Source organism: Octodon degus, unplaced genomic scaffold, assembly GCF_000260255.1.
Source record: "Octodon degus isolate 3935 unplaced genomic scaffold, OctDeg1.0 scaffold00078, whole genome shotgun sequence".
Taxonomy (NCBI): domain Eukaryota; kingdom Metazoa; phylum Chordata; class Mammalia; order Rodentia; family Octodontidae; genus Octodon; species Octodon degus.
In genome coordinates this window covers 11,954,703-11,972,287 of record NW_004524654.1, presented here as the reverse complement: position 1 = coordinate 11,972,287, position 17,585 = coordinate 11,954,703, and the positions used below count along the sequence as shown (strand labels likewise).

General features: G+C 35.0%; 2 pseudogenes; one reads left to right on the top strand and one right to left on the bottom strand.

Annotated features, from left to right (window-relative positions):
• Positions 1-13,352: 13,352 nt before the first annotated feature.
• Positions 13,353-13,456, bottom strand: LOC111818057 (annotated as a pseudogene).
• A 1,472-nt stretch (positions 13,457-14,928) lies between these two features.
• On the top strand, positions 14,929-15,600 carry LOC101587593 (annotated as a pseudogene).
• The last annotated feature ends 1,985 nt before the right edge of the window (positions 15,601-17,585 follow it).

Sequence of the window (17,585 nt, the reverse complement as noted above, 5' to 3'; positions counted from 1 at the left end):
GGTGGGGGGCGGCCCGAGGGGCTGGAAGAGGGTCCGGCCCACGCTGCACCTGGGCTGGGACTGGTCCCGCCGGCGCAGGGTAGCAGGAAACTCTCAGCACACTCACTGGACCTGGGCTAGGACTGCGTCAATTTCATTCTAAAATCCATGTGACATTTTAAGGATTTAGTATTCATCATACCTAATAACTGTATAGTTAATTTATCTTTCAAATATAAATGGATTTTGTATTGCTCATGCAATAAAAATTTTGTCAATAAGATAGTATATTTTCAAAGATCATTTTAAAGATACACGCATACATTTCATGGCATGAAATATGTCTATGCTTTTAAAATTGTGCTCATCCATATTGATTTGGAGTGACTCTCAGTTATATGAGGTATTATCAGACAGTATCAAGGTACTAAATGATCAGAAATAGCTTCACTAAAGGCCAGTATTAAATACACAAAATAATACCCTATACTGCCTCAAAAGGTTCCTCAATACTTTGTTGGTACTTTATTGTGTCTGAAAATAAAATAAAATAAAACCCAGGTGTGGAGGTACACACCAATAATCTTAGCACTTGGAAGGATGAAGCAGGAACATTGCAGCAGTTTTGAGGGCAGCCTGAGCTACATAGTGAATTCAGGGATAGTTCAAAGTGTATAGAGAGACACTGTTTCAAAAATCCCAAAATAATAAAAATAAAAATATGTGTGAAATGAATTTGTTTATTTTTAGCTATTAAGTTCTGGTTAACTAATAAAAAAATAGCTAATTTGAGTTAAAATTTAAAGCTAAGAGGTTAAGAATATTGCTTTAAATATTATCATTTACAAGATACTACCACAATGCAAGAAGCATATTTAGCATGTATTAATTGCTATTTGGTGTCAAGATTAAATATTTCATATGAATTAATTCTTTTTTATTTCCAGAGTCCTCAGAGGAAAATATTATTTTCATTTTATATGGGAAGAATATAAGCTCAAAAGCATTATTTGACAAAATAACAGTTAATAAGTCCTGCAATTGCTTAGTTTGTTTGTTTGTTTTTGGTGGAACCAGGGATTGCACTCAGGCCCTGGAGCTTTCCCGGGAAGCGCTTATTCTACTGAGCCATCTCCCCAGCCCCTATGTGATGCATTTGGAATCCAAACTTAAGATACAGGGCCTCATGAAAAAGATGAATGTGATTTTGAACATATTTTGCTGACTAAAGTCTATCTGTGTAGCAGCAGCTGTGAGATGCTTTAGTAGATTTCTGAAAAGTTAAAATGCCATCTGATATTTCTGAATGACAGTTGACCATGTGGAAAATCGGCATGTCTTTTAGTTAATAAATGCAACACCTGAGCATTTATTCTATCTGTAACACTTTGCCACATGTCAAACTCTTAAGAATCAACTTTGAGGACTTCTAAAGATAATAATAAAAAATCTATGCCACAGTTTGAGTGGAATTCTCAAAATATTTTGAAGAAAATCAGTAAATACTGAAGTGAAAGAAAAATTACTATTTGCTACTTGCAAACCTAACAACACATTAAAAGACCACATACTATGATCAAATTACCTTTATTCTAAGAATACAAGAATGGTTAAACATGTACAAATCAGTAAATATAATGCCACAGAAAATAAAATCAAACATAAAAACACCACATAGCATGTGGAACAAAGTGCCTGCCTGGCAGATACAAGGTTTGGAGTTCAAATCTCAGTTAAAACAAAGCATGACATTCTCATTTAATACATGAAAAGAATGGTTTCCACAGAATACCACATCATTTCATGATAAAAATAAAAGACCTGAATAAATTAGATATTTAAGGATTATTCCTCAATGTAGAGAAGGGTATATGTGACAAAATGAAAGTCAATCTTACTGTGCATGAAAAAATAACTGAAACTGTCTCTTAAATCAGGAATGAGACAAAGATACCATTTTGACAACTATTTTTTACAATAGGCATTGAAATTTTTGCTAAAGAAATTAGGCAAGAGAAGGAAAGAAAATGAATACAAACAGGAAAGGAAGAAATCAAATTATACTTGTTCACAGATGATATACCCCTTTAATTAGAGAACTCTAAGGATTGAATCAAAAAATAAGGACTGGAGATATAGCTCAGCAGACTAAAGCACATAAATGAATTCAGAAAAATAGTAAGATTAAAATGTCAACATTAAACAAATAATAACTGATTTATATACTGACAATGGACTCACTAAAAATCCAGGAAAATAATTCCATTCACAGTAGCTCCAAATTATAAAACCTAGGGATTAACCTAACCATGGAAGTGAAAGAACTCTACCACGAAAATTTCAAAATAGCAAAGACAATTAAGAAGAAAGATCTCCCCATGTTCATAGATTGGTAGAGTTAATATTGCTAAAATGGCCATATGATTAAAAGTTATCTACAGATTCAATGTAATCTCCATTAAAATATAAAAGACATTATTCACAGAAATAGAAAAAAACATAAAATTCATTTGGAAACACAAAAGACCCAGAACAGCCAAAAGAACTGTAAGGAGAAAGAGTGAAGCTAAAAATATAACAATAATCAATTTCAAATTGTAATACAAAACAATAATAAAAAGAAAAGCATGAGACTGGCACAAAAATAGACACAAAGACCAATGAAATAAGAACACAGAAATAAACCCAGACAATTGTATTCATCTGAACAAACCAGCCAAATATATGGTTTGGAGAAAAGATAACCTGTGCTGGTTTGTGAAGTTCTTGCAAACCATTGATACAGGAATGTTTTTAAGTAAATTCTCAGGCATGTTTGCAAATAATGGCACATGTATAAATGTTAGGAATTTTTACTTCTCTTATCTTTTTAAAGTACACATAATGAAAGACATTCCACTATTGAAATGTAGTGCTCGGCTTTCCGTACATACTGAATTACACTTTGTGTTCATGCAGGTATTACACTTTGCTCTTCATAATGCAGCCACTATAACTTGATAAGTCCTTGCACTATTTAAGAATCTTAGTAATATCATGAATTTAATTTGCTTAAGACTTAGTACCTTGCGGAAGTCTTGAACTTTTGACAAACTGCACTGGGAAAAGCAGCTTTTCTCAGTGACCGCCCGCCTCACCTGTCCGGGAGTGCCCTCCTTTTCATCTAAAATGGAGTTTCTGTGTTCTGATGTTTTCAAACAGGTTTCCTCATCTGCAACTCAGTTCAACACAAATCTGTTGAGCTTTAAAACGTATTTGAAGTAATATTTAAATAGGCATTTAAAATTATGAATTAGATGTTTTTAAATTTATGCATAGTAATTTTGCAGTGTAAAATATTTTCCTTCTCCCATTCCCTCTGCCACTCTGAATATGCTTATTAAAATATTTTTGTAAGCAAAAAAAAATGAAAAAACTAGATAGTTACTTGTATAAGATTGAAACTGTCTCTCGTCCAGCTACTCTTCTGACAGAGGATTAAAATTTAGAATATATAAAGAACTGAAAAAACTCAATATGCAAAAAAAGATAATTGAAAATCCAGCTAGTAAATGAGCAAATAGACTGACAAGACAGTTCTAAAGAGAAATAAAAATGGCCAATTATATATGAAAAATATATTTAATAGTTTTAGCTATGTAGTAAAAATCTTTGAGATTCCTTCTCCATCAAGTCAGAAAAAGTGATCATCAAGAATATAGAAACCAGGGCTGGCCAAATAGCTCAGCAAGTTAACATGCCTGCAAGCAGGTGCAGGGTCTGAGAGTTCTATCCCTAGGTCTGTCATGGCGGCCCCATCCCCGGGATGCACTGAGAGGCAATTGAGACTGGGCATGGTGGCACATACCTGTAATCCCAGCTCTTAGGAGGCTGTAAATAGCTAGATGACTATGAGTCTGATCTAGTAGTGAGACCCTGAGCACCCTGTAGACCTTTCCCCCAAAAAAGTATATATCAATAAATATTAGTAAGGATGTTGGAAAAAGAACACATCTATCCTGCTGATAACCAGTATGGAAATTAACATAGCAATTCCTCCAAAAGTAAAAATAGGGACTGGAGAGATAGCTCAGCAGACTAAAGCGCCTGCTTAGGCAAGCTTAGGCAAGCACAGGGACCATGGTTTGATCCCTAGCACAACCCTGCACCCAGGGCATGGTGAGCTGGCCATGGAGTCTGGACATGGTGGTGCATGCCTATAACCCCAGTGCTTGGGAGGCTGAAAGCAGGAGGATCATTATGTGTGTGAGCTGCATAGTGAGACCCTGTAACAAACAAATATATTCTTAAAAAAGTAAAATTAGGAACTACCATTTGACAATTGTATCACTCATTGGAATTTATCTGAAGGAATTAAAGTCAGCATATGATAGGGATACTTGCACATCCATGTTTGCTATAGCAAAATTCACAATAGCCATGTATAGAACCAACAACAGGGCCATCAACAGATGAACAGATAAAGAAAATGTGCCATGTGTAAGTATATAATCGAATATCATTGTGCCATGAACAAAAGCAAAATTTTGTCATTTGCAAAGAAAATCAGTGGATCAGAGATCATCATATTGAGTGAAATAGGTAAGTTAGATTCAGAAAAATAAATCCTGTATATTATTTCTGCTGTATGGAATCTACAAAAAGATGACAAGAAATTAGAAGAAAGGCTATTGTTAGACAACAGGAAAGGAATAGTGGGCGGCTATAAAGATGGATAAATGATGGAGTGGATGTGATCAAAATATATTATATGTTTGGAGAGGCCAAAAATGTAATATTAAAGGGAGGGAGGATATAGCAAGAGAAAAAATGATGTGAAAATGGTCAAAGCATGTTATGTACATGTACAAATATACCAAAACGAAACCCATTTATTTGCATATTTGTTGCACACTAAGACAGAATAAAAAGAAAAACCTATTGTGTGGGAGACATAAGATATCTCATCAGATTTTTAAAAACAGATAATTTTATGATCATTTTTAACTCTCAGTGTAAGTAAATCTTGAGAGCAATTCAATGTGCACTTGAAGGACTGTCAGAGAACTGAGGCCTGCGGAAGGAAACATTGGATCCAAATTTGGGGAAGGGAATTTTGCCTGTTTCACAAGCATCCAGAAGGGTATTGGAAAATTTAACAAATGCATTCTAATTTTCTTTCCTTGAATATTTCAATTAAGCAATTTCTGAGCTAATATCTGTTGCACAGCATGATTTAAGTCACAGAAACATTTTCAGTCGCCAGAGAAGTATCACCTGGAATCAGTGTCCATTGGTAGTCCTTTGGGTCAAAGTAAACAAATTAGGCCTAAGAACATTTAACTGATCTCTGAAATAAAGCACTATTGTACACACAAATTCTCATTCTGCATATTCTGGCCTTTTGCCTGTTTCCATAAAGTGGGGACCAGCAGGAATGCATCAGCCCTGGAAAAATCAGGGCTGGAAAATATGAGTGGAGCTTCAAAAGCAAAACACTTAAATTGTGTGATTGCTTCTCCATTCCTAACATAATAACTGTTTACTTGAGGAGATTATACTTCATCACAATGTCTACTTGAGTCAAAGCAGTCTATGCAACAATTTCCTACATTTTCCCATATTTCTTAGAATATACAATTCTATATTACTGAAATTGCATTCAGTAAAGCACAGTCTGGGAAAATCATTTCACTAGTCAATTGCTATCATCAACTATTGAAGTAACAATACTAATCTTTTATTGCACAATATTTTCTAGCATACTGTTTAAACTACAACACTTTAGAATATTTGAACATAACTCTATATTGTGGAGCTATGTTGTTGTTGTCGTCCCATTAGTGATAAAGATATTTTATTACCTGCCCACCTTGAAGCTTGCAATGTGAAACTAACTCAGTCATTTGAGTATATTAAATGAAAGATATCTCATTAGATTTGTCATGGCATAAGCTTTTTCTTTAAAAGTGGTTTCAACTCCCACATGATTAGCAAATGTATTCTTCTTTGTTCTCAAAACAAAAACAATATGTGAAGTTAAAATTAACACTTTCTCAAACCAAAACCAAACACATATAAATCCACTGCATATATTTCAATGCAACTTTAGCCTTTGAGCTTTTAACATTTCTGTTCCCTATTTGACTGTACATAATAAACAGTGAGTAAAGTACAGGGCCATTAATTATTCCTAAACTAGGACATTCCCCAAGGTTGTTATTTGAGTTGGTTTACATTTCAAGAGAGAAGTTTGAATTTTGCTGTAGAAATGGGCAATTATTTATAATATTTTTATTCATGGTGTTTTTTTTTCCTTCTTGAAGTCTGTGAACAGGGCTTTTGGCCATCCTCACATGCAGATCTAAGGTACTTGACAAGAAGCAGAGACACTCACTGTATATTTTGTTGGCTACAGAGAGTTTCGTCTTGCTTGATTTGGTTGATTTCAAAGAAGGACCTCTATGGAAATGAATGCGTCTGCTTGAATAGGCTACAGTTTTATTCTACTTTTTTTACTGTATACAAATTTTAAACAAAGAAATAAATGACCCTGGAATTTAGCATTTCATTAACACATTTGTAAAGTAAGTTGTACATCCTATACCAAATAAGTTTATATCAGGGAGATAGCACAGTAGAATAAGCACTTGCTTGGCAAGTGCAGGGTCCTGAGTTCAATCCCTGGTACTGCAAAAAAAAAAAAGTTTAATCACACAAACATATGGCCTAAAATATGAGTACAGTTGAAATCAGAGTGATACTCAGATAGAACTGTTGAGAGTTCCCATATTACAAAAACTTTGAACATGGTTAATCTCACATGCTGTTGTATTCATCCCTAGACATTCACATAGAAACTCATTACTGTCCATCATATTGAACATTTTTATGTCTGTTAATCTTACAAAATCTAATATAAAATAAAAATTTTTATTAGATTAATAATTTTATCTAGTTTTGTTTTGTTTGCCAGGCAAAAGTATGTCCCATTAATTATTATCTCAATAATGAGACTAAATTGATACTCTATCTATGGAATTTTAGATTAAACTCATTAGTGGTAGATAATATTTACAACACAAATTTCAATAAAAGAAAATATTCCTAGATTGACATAGACTTTCAGGCTTAACCTGTTCTACATTATTTTAGCCAATACCAGTTCATGTGAAAAGGATTTAGGGAGAAAACTGGAAGCATGATGGTTTGTTCAGTCTTACCATCTCAACATTCAATTTGACACAATTAACATAGAATGACAATTATATCACTTTAAATATTAAAATTGGTTCAATTCAGTTTGAATGACACTGATGGTCTAAAACAAAAGAAAGTTGCAAACATCCTAGTATTTATTTGCTCATACAGAGGTCAATGACTGTCGCAGTTTGTGTCTCGCTGTCCGCTGAAAGCCTCATGCAGTAAGTGGGGCAGGCTTCTAGAGTTTGTGATTAACTCATGATCCAGTGCTGGGATTATGGATCTGAGGGCTGCACCTGCCCTGGGGGATAATCTGCATATAAATGTAAGGAGGGAAAAGAGGCACACTGGCTGCCAGAGCAGTGGCTCCTTCCTTTGTTCTTTCCTGTTTGCCACAGCCATAAAGGGCTGCCCTCTGCCATGTGCCACTCTGCCTTTGAGTCAGCCTCCATTCAAAGTGAGCTAAATAAACCTTTCCTTCCATAACTTTGAGTGTTGGGTATTTTGGCCCAGCAGGGAGAGAAAAGTAACTAAGATGTCATCATACCACACATTTTGTAGCACGTCATCACTGTGAGTGACTCTTTTGCTGTTGTGCCACCACCTCCTTCTGTCTCCTCCCAGCTGTATGCACAAGTCTTAAGACCTTTGTGTGCGTTTTAACTAGACAACTTCCATTATTTGCTTTACATAAACTTGTGTTCATGACGCAACACCAATGACATACAACAGTATAGTGTAGCTTTGGTGAATGGAGAACAAATTGGCATTTTTCTCTTTCTACTCTCTTTTTCTAATGTACTTAGGACAAGGTCTACAGGGTCTACAGGGTCTATAGCGTCTCGCTACATAGATTGGACTCGTAGTGATCCTCCTGGTCTCAGCCTCTCTAGTGCTCGGATTAAGTCCACCATGCCCGGTCTCAGTCACAGGGCAGGCAGACACAACACACGGGGGTGGAACCCTGGCCACTGCACTCTGCCTAAACAGGCACTTTAATCCACTGAGACATCTGGCTGGCCCCTTCTTTCTACTCTTAGGCATCTGAATTTTATTGTTCATTGCTGTGCTTTTCAGATGTGTTTTTATGGGTATGCATCACACTACCTAAGGGTAAACAGACATGAGATACTGGTTTACACAAATAATTTTGTAAGGGTGTGTGTGTGTGTGTGTGTGTGTGTGTGTGTGTGCACTCTCACACCATTTGGAAAGACATCCAATTAGAGTTTTTTTTAAAAGTTTGACCAGGGTTGAGTATTATGTAATGATAATCAAAAGTTGCTTAATTCATTTAGAAACAATCAGTCTATTCAAGTCCAATAACTAGCTGATGTAACTTTTGTCTTGACTGAATGACTGTTAACACCTTAATACTTACAGCATTGTTCCATCTTTTCTGCCTAGTAAAAGGTCTGTTAGAATAATGACTTGATATTTAACTGGAAGTCATTAGTCTTCCTGGAATCCACTTGCCAAGCTCTTAGTATTTGTATTAATATTTATAACATTGTTATTTCAAGGATAACATTTTAAATAAACAAAAGGACAGCAACCTTGAAGCTGTATTGTGTCTCACTAAACCGCACAGATGTCAACGTTTCAAGTCTCTAATTAGCATAATGCCAGTGTAGTCTATCCTACCCAGTGAATCTTTGTGTCTAAATATCCTGCTTTCTGTAAGTTTACATTTTCCAATTCTAAGGGTTCCCTTAAAGCAAAAATACCAAATTGTTTATTTACATAAGAATTACTTTACTGGGGCTGGTGAGATGGCTCAGTAGTCTAAAGCAGCTACTTAGAACAAGCTTAGCAAAGCACAGGGACAGCGGTTCAATCCCCCAGCACCATATGCCAGCCAGCCCCGCCCCCTGGTGGGCTGAGCTGGCCACACACACACAAAATAAATAAATAAAAGTGATCTGTTTCTTTAAAAAAAAAAAAAGAATTACTTTACTTTCAAATATTAACCAACAACAACAAAAAAAACTACATGCAGCCTTCTTATATAGGCATTGGTGATGTTTAAATTAATCACAATAATATATATTCTAAGCAGACATAACAAATGTGAGAAATAAAATTTTAATTAATATATTCTAAGTAGATGTAGTGAATATGAGAAATAAATTTTAATTAATTCAAACAAATATGTTGTCAGTAATTAATTCTGTTTAATTTCAATCTAGTCATATGGAGATATGGATACAAGAGAATGATGGGTTTTGTTATTGGTCATGAGGTTCTGGCATCTTTGCTTTCTGTATGAAATTTTTAAATTTACTCAAAAAACTTAAACTGTTCAGCCTTCTAAGAGGAGTGAGAGTTTCCTGAAGTCATCAGGGACATTCTCAAATCACTTTTCCTTAATTTGTTTTAGCATATATATTATTTTGCATATAACAAAGGAATAGGTGCATTTCTAAAATGTCTTTAATATGTAACATGTCAAATATTAAAACTAGAAATCTCAGTGGCCAGGTACATAGCTCAGTGGCACAGTGTCTGCCTGATAAGCATGAGGTCCTGAGTTCAATTCCTGACAGCAAAAACAAAACAGACAAACCAAAAATCCCTATAAATTTCATTGTGTATATAGTGGTGCCTCTGTTCATGAATCATGTTTCACGATTCTGTTTCTGCATGAAAGTGGTCATGAACCAAATCAAATTTCCCCATAGGTTTCAATGGAAATACAGTTAATCCCTACTGAACTATATATATTTTTAACTACAAAAATATGAAGCAAAGTAGAGTACAGTACAATATGAAGACAGAGGATACTAACTCTGTTTGTAGTGATTTCTGGCATGGAAGTCAGAAAGGTGGGTGGGAAAGACGTTATTGTTTAGAGGAGGAAGAGTCCCCTTCATAAGGACATTGGGGAGATCTTCGGGGCTTCCTTTCTTCTTTGTCTTTCAGATTCATGGTCAGTTTTGAAGAAAAATCAGTCTAATGTCACTTGTTTTTCTCTTGTGCTGCATAACCCTCATTATCATGTTCAGAAGTAAGAGAAGTAAGTAAGAGACTACATTATCATGCTCATATAACACCTTGTTCATTACAGTTATATTAAGGTGATACTTATAAAAGAAATCCTGGTACTCATTTTTTCCATAATAGATTTTGTCACATCATTGATAACCTCCTTCCTGTCTTCCTCTTCTTCAGATAAATGATTGTCAGCAAACAATTTCTGTTGTTCACTCAAGTTAACATATTTGTCTGTTGTCAGATCCTTTTTATGGTCCTCAACAAGCTCCCCTAGGTCTGCATCACTGACATTCAAGCCCATATTGTTTCCCATGGACACAAATATCCTCCACTACCTGTGCATCAGATCTTTCAAAGTCAGGTTTGGTGGCATATTCCAGTCATAGATTCCTCCAAGGTGAATTTAACATCTGATACATCATAGTGAAATTGATGCAGGGGAGAACATTGAAATATTTCTTCCAGAACTCTTTCAGAATCAAAGATTTCTGTTTAGTGACATTAAAACACATGATGAGAGGTGTCTTTGCATACACCTTCTTGAAGTTTCAGATCACTTGCTGATTTAAGGGCAAGAGGTGTCATGTTGGGGGAAGGAATTTGACTTTTATGAAGTTATACTCAGTATCCAAATAATACACTAAGGAAATGTTTTGGGCCTTTGATCATCAGAAAAAGACACTTTTGAAGAGTTGGTTGACAGAAAGATATCCTTTAATGGTGGGTATGAACACCTCCAGCCATTCCATGAACAGTTGCTTTGGGACCAAGATTTGCATTGGCCTTTCACATGACAGGCAGTCTGTCCTTGTTCATATTCTATTCCTTGAATGTAGTAGACCTTAATAGTCATATTGGTCCTTTAGTTTACATACACTGAAAAGTCATTCTGCTCTTCATAGGCTTGTGCCTCAGCAGTGTCTTTTCCTCCTGTGTGATATAGATTCTTTCAGTCTTCTTCCAGAAGAGCTTTACTTCATCACAGCTGAGAACTTGCTAGGTGATGTATCCTTCTCCCCTGCTGAATTTTGTGAATTCTTTCTTGTAGGTCGCTGCAGTGGCTTTGTTTGAATTAGAAGCAGGAAGCCTCACCATGTCTTATCTCACTGTGGGTGTCACTTCTTTTGTAGAAATTATCAAACCTCTACTGAATTTAAATTCATCACTTTTTGCTAGTGTAGCAGGGATTTGTTGAAATAACACTGCACAATTTCCTGGCTTTTTGTCAGATCAGATCATAGCTTCCAGCTATTTCTCATTCAACCACACTAACAAAAGGTTTTCCACCCCTTTGAGCACTTGTGTTCTCTGCTTGGTTGACATCATTGCCCCTTTTGCCATATCAGCTCCTATCCTGGCATCTTTGTTTTTCAACGTAGTTGACACCATCTTGTACTCCAAGGACAGATCAGAAAGGTGAAACCATGCTCATGCTTCTCTACATTTTCCTTCTTCAATTCAATGATTATGTTCATCAGGATCTTCTTACTAATCTTGCTCTAAATTTTCTTACTATTTTTATCATTGCTTTGCACATTTTGGTTGTCTTCATTACCACTCTGCTCTTTCTTTCTAACACAATGCTTGCTCTGTGCTTTGTTTGGAGCCATGCTGAATTAAATAATAACATAAATGTGTTAAAAAGCACACAAAAAAGCTTTAAAGCAGGTGCATACAGGTCTGTCTGTGACTGATCTCAACTAAACAGAAACCATGGCCACATGTCAGAGCAGAAAGATGACCATGGTCCTCTTTGCCAATCAATACAGAGCTCAGAAAATGAAGCAACATTTTGCTCAGTGCTTCTGTCCATGAACCAATTTATTTATGAACAGAAGCATACATGAGGTATTATTGCATGATATTTTATGCTTCTTTCATACAAAAAAAAACTTGAAAACTTGGAAGGTAGGTAATTTGTTGCAGATCACCTACAGAGGTTTTGAGGCTGGACTGAACTAAGAAGGTTGTGATATATAAGCTTAGTTATACCCAGGACCCGCTCCAGGAAACAATCCCATTTACAATTAGCTAAACCTTAAAAACACACTAGGACTTAAGAAATCAACCTTTGAGAAAAAAGAAAATGTCAGTGTATAAATTATCTCCTGAAATTGGCTAGCCACAAAAATTTTCTAGTTAAGATATTTTAAAAAGGTTATGATCTTGTTGATGAAACAATGGAATACTTCGAGTAATGGGAATACCAAAATACATAGTTAGTATATTTTGTTTCCTTACTTTTTACCTATTTCAATTTGAATAGAACTTCACCTAAAATGACTCAAATTTCTATAAGTAGATATGTCATTTTTTCTATACAAAAAGGGAATTACCTACTATTGTCATCTAAGAAGAAACAAAGTATAAATAAGTTATCATAAGTGTATACAGCTTTTAATACATAAATATGACAACGTATTATAAATAACACAATAAAGTAGAACATTTCTTTTAAAAACGAATTTCTTACACAGAGATAAACTACACAAAACCTGTAAGTAACATTATCTGAGCAAAGCAAAGAAAACAATTTGATCTACAATGTTATGTTACTCACTTGGCAGATACTTCAGGATAAAAAGGGCTATCAAACTCTAATTTCCTTTTTATTTTTACCAGCACAACTACAAGATTATATTCACTAGAAGGGATCATCAAAACCCATTTGCAACTGCTCTACCATTTGAAAATAAGGCAATTGTCTCAGATATACATTCATTAGAGGCCCATTGTAACTAATAGGAGTTGATGACAGCTTCCCTGAAAAACTACAGTGTCAAATAAGACAGCTGTATCTACACATATATTAGGCTCAAAATTCAAAGAAAAAGGCAAATCAGGTAAAGTTTATGCATTTATTCTCTCAGTTACAATGCTTTAAGTCTATTCAAATAGCCTGTTGATTATTTATTTTTTACAAATATGTGACGTCATTCAAAAATGACACCTATAATATGCTGCATGTGTATGTGCGATACAAAAGTGAAAAAGTCAGTTAAATATGTAGATAGTTCCTTTAGATTTTTCAACATGAAAGATTTCTTTAGTAAATGCATTGTGAGAACTTTAAAAAAAATTGTATCTGAATGATTTTGGGTATTTTGAGATTAAAAACAAAAAAATGAACTTTAAAATTTAGATAACAATTATACATTATTTGGAAAATATCATTTAGAATATATTGACTGTGGAACATGTTTTATGGATACATATAAGAAAAATTCTAGTATATTGTAATTAGCAATAATCATGCCTCAGATAAACCTCATTGGCAGCAATACTGCCACTGCTAAAAGCTAGTAGATTTTAGATTAAAATATATCATGCTCATGCGCAAAATATCCACAATGAACATAAGCATTATATGTCATAACTGTAGACTAAAACTAATAACATTAACCATGAAAATGAAAATGGAGAAAGGACATGTAGAGACAGGGAGAGATGTGTGTGGGGATGGAAAGGAGCATAACAATAATAAAAATAACTTATATGCAGTTATCTACATTTGTAAGATGAATATTAATGTCATGTATTGTAAATATGTATGAATAGAAAAAGTTTAGGAGTCAACCAAATTTTAAAAAATAATAGTAATGGTAGTGCAGCATGATTTTGAACTTCTATAGCTCTCCACATCAAAATAAACTGAGGAACTAGATAGTATAAACCAAAGCCCATGGATTACATGTGTGATAAAACTTGGTGAGATGTCTGCAGCCATCATCAAAAACTAGCAGGTAGGGACAAAATATTGAACACCACCCAGTCTTCTTAGAGTCACTATCCATGAATGAAAAGACAGAAAGAAGACAAATATTTAGTAAACCTGAAAACAATAGCTCCAAATAACTGACAGGTATTCTCTGTATATTTGGTGGGACAGCTAGAGAACTGCAGTTCCTAAGGAGTTATCGCCTAACCCAAAGCAGGCTTGTCCAAGGGATAGCATTATATTATGAATATGACAGACCAATCCACTGCAACCTTGCAACTAAAGTTTGAGCAGCATTCAGGCTAATAAAATTATATTATATGGCAAATAATATTATTTGTTAAATACATTTGGCTGATCTGAAATGGACATATTTATCTCATTCATTCCAATAATTATTTTAGTATCTGTAGGTATTCCTTAAAATTATGATAGAAAACTCAAATATATACAATTTCTTTTGAAAGCAGAGAACTTCCAGATACAAGTTGATAGGGATAGGGTTCTAGAGAATAGTCAATAATCTCAATAGATGTATGAAATATTTTTAAAAACTAAATGTAATATAAAAAGAGATTTTCTTCAAGCACACCTGCTCTGAAAGTACAGTAAAATTAAAGTCACATGAAATTCAGCTACACAAAGGCAAAGCGGTTAAACTATGTTCAATTATATGAATAAAACAAATAGGAATCAAAGGAACATTCCTAAAAATATCGCAGGCATCATAAGACACATCCACAAAAGAGATTAAACTATAACCTACTAGGATTTCAAATCAAGTTAAGGCATTAAGAAAATGATCAAAGAACAACATAAACCATGATTAGAAAGCTCTGAAATTAGGAGACATAACTCAGGAAATAATTAGCAGCAAAAAGTAAATCAGAAATTAAATTAAATCAGAAACAACACATGAGTTAACAAACACAGTAGTTAATGTTTTAAGAAAAGTAGAAAATGAAAGGAAACAATTTTAAATTAAAAACATGAGATACAAATACTTTTTAACCTTGTTTTCCTTCGGCGCGCTTTTGAAGACTCTTGGTGTCGCCATGGGACGTCGTCCCGCCTGGTGTTACGGGTATTGTAAGAACAAGCAGTACCCAAAGTCCCACTTCTGCTGTGGTGTACCTGATCTGATGTCAAGATCCGCATCTTTGACCTGAGATGGAAGAAAGCAAGTGGATGAGTTCCCACTCTGTGGCCACATGGTGTCCCATGAGTATGCGCAGCTCTCCTCGGAAGCCCTGGAAGCCGCCCAGATTTGCCCCAATGAGTACATGGTAAAAAGCTGTGGCAAAGACGGCTTCCATGTCAGGGTGCAGCTCCACCCTTTCCATGTCATCCGCATCAATAAGATGTCCCGTGCTGGGGCTGACAGGCTCCAGGCTGGCACGGGGGGGGGTGCCTTTGGGAAGCCCCTGGGCACAATGGCAAGGGATCATATTAGACAGGTCATCACGTCTATCCACACCAAGCTGCAGAGCAAGGATCGTGTGATCAAGGCCCTTCGCAGGGCCAAGTTTAAGTTCCCTGGTCGCCAGAAGATCCATATCTCCAAAACGTGGGGCTTCACCAAGATCAATGCAGATGAATTTGAAGACACGGTGGCCAAGAAGCGCCTCATCCCTGATGGCTGTGGGGTGAAATACTTCCCGAATTGCGGTCCCCTGGAAAGTGGCGAGCCCTGCACTCCTGAAGGCTTCCACTGTGCCACCCCCAACAAGTTCAAGAATAAATGTTCTCTCTGCAAAAAAAAAAAAAAAAAAAAAAAAAAAAAAAAAAAAAAAAAAACACACACACACGTTAACAAAGGAAATAAATTGTATATGCTGGAAAATGAGTTCCTGAAGAAGAAAATAAAGCTATGTTTTTTAAAAAATGCCTGAATTATATAGCTTCAAAACTTAAAACTAGATGTTAAATATCTTACATACAATGTATCTGAGTTTATCAAAGCTGTGCACTTAAAGTCAAAACATGCTCTTTGGAAAGCTAAATGAAAACTTAAAAAAAAAAAAAAAAACCCACATGAATAGTTTGTATCTTTAAACAAAAGAGCAAGCATCTTAGGAAGATTATAAAACTATTAGAATATGACCGTGACTTTAATACAAATAAAGTAGAATGAGATATTTTATATTCAAGAAAATATTTTATATTGAGAAAAACCTGACAATGTGGGAGATACGGTAATGTCTAGAGTTTGTGGTGGTGGGACCGCCATCTTTAGATTCTCAGAATCAGAAACTAACCTTCCTCTCACTTAGATGAAAGCAGAAATGAATCATGCCAAGGAGACTGATACTGTAGAATCACTTCCAATCTTTTGGTCACTTCACTGGGTAAAGTGTCACCATGAGCAGAAAGTTAGTCCCCTACAATGATGACTTACAGTTGGAAAGTGGCTTTGGGCAGATTTACTGTTACCCTCTTCACACCACTCTATTTCTATCACCAAAAGACATTTTTCCTGTAAAAAGCAATGTTATGAAAGGACATACATATCAGAGCATGTTAAGAAACTTCATTTTTTTCCTCTTCAGATGAAGTCAGAATATAGAAAAGGAAGAATGATAGCAGAGTGAATAAAACACTAAAAGCATCCAAATTTGTATAAGAGAGCACACATTTCAGCAAATACTCAAGTCACTAGGCACTATTCTAAAATATTAGGGTACATTGCTAATTACAAGCATCACACATTTTAAGAGACTATACATAAATGTGTATTTTCTAATTTTCAAACAAAGTGATTCAATGCACAATAAATAATATGGCTCCCATGTGACAGGTCATGTCCTAAGCACTACATACAAATATTCTCATTAATCTTCAAAAAGATTAGAAGGCTGCAGTTTAGAAATTGACTAATTTAATCAAAAATCAAATTACTTATTATCTTAACTTACTACATTAATACAAAAATTGTTGAAATGTTAAGCTTGAATTACTGTTCAGAAACAATCCAAACATAGGAAAGAAAATTTTTCAGAGAATTTTGGAGATTATGTATTAGTTGGCATCAATCTCACAAATTACAGAACAGAAATTTTAGTGTGATTTAACTGAACTATAGAATATTTCATTGGGGCCAGGGAGATGGTTCAGTGGAATGAGCGCTTCCCTGGCAAGTGCAAGGGCCTGAGTTCAATCCCCAGTTCCGCAAAAAAACCTGGTAGGAAGTTAAAAAAAAAAAAAAAAAAAAAAAAAAAAAAAAGGATATTTCATTATTTGAGTAAGGAGAAATGTCATGGACCCTGCCAGGAACAGAGAAAGAAGCACCCTAGAGACAAATTTAAATGGAGAGAAAAAGCTAATACAAAGCTGTTTTGTGATTACATTCCCTGAATTGTGCTTGCTCCACGTAAGATTACACTGACATTTGTGCTTCTGGCCAAGTAAGGATTCCAGGGTACATCAGTGGAAGGATTGTTTCTACCATCAGTCTATTGCCCCAAATGCATCATATAGAACCCTCTTATTCAGAAAAACTACAGCTAACATTGTTATCATTCACAGGGTAAAATGGTGTTTCAAGGATGTTGGCTTACAGTTCTTGTTTGCAGGGAGTTATTTTTACTCTAAAAAATACATGCCTTCTCTGACTTGCTACAAAATGTCAGCTTTTTCACAGGTCATCTCAAATTGTGATTTCTGTTATTTGTATTATTTATATGAAATTTATTTACCAGCTTCTATGATAAAT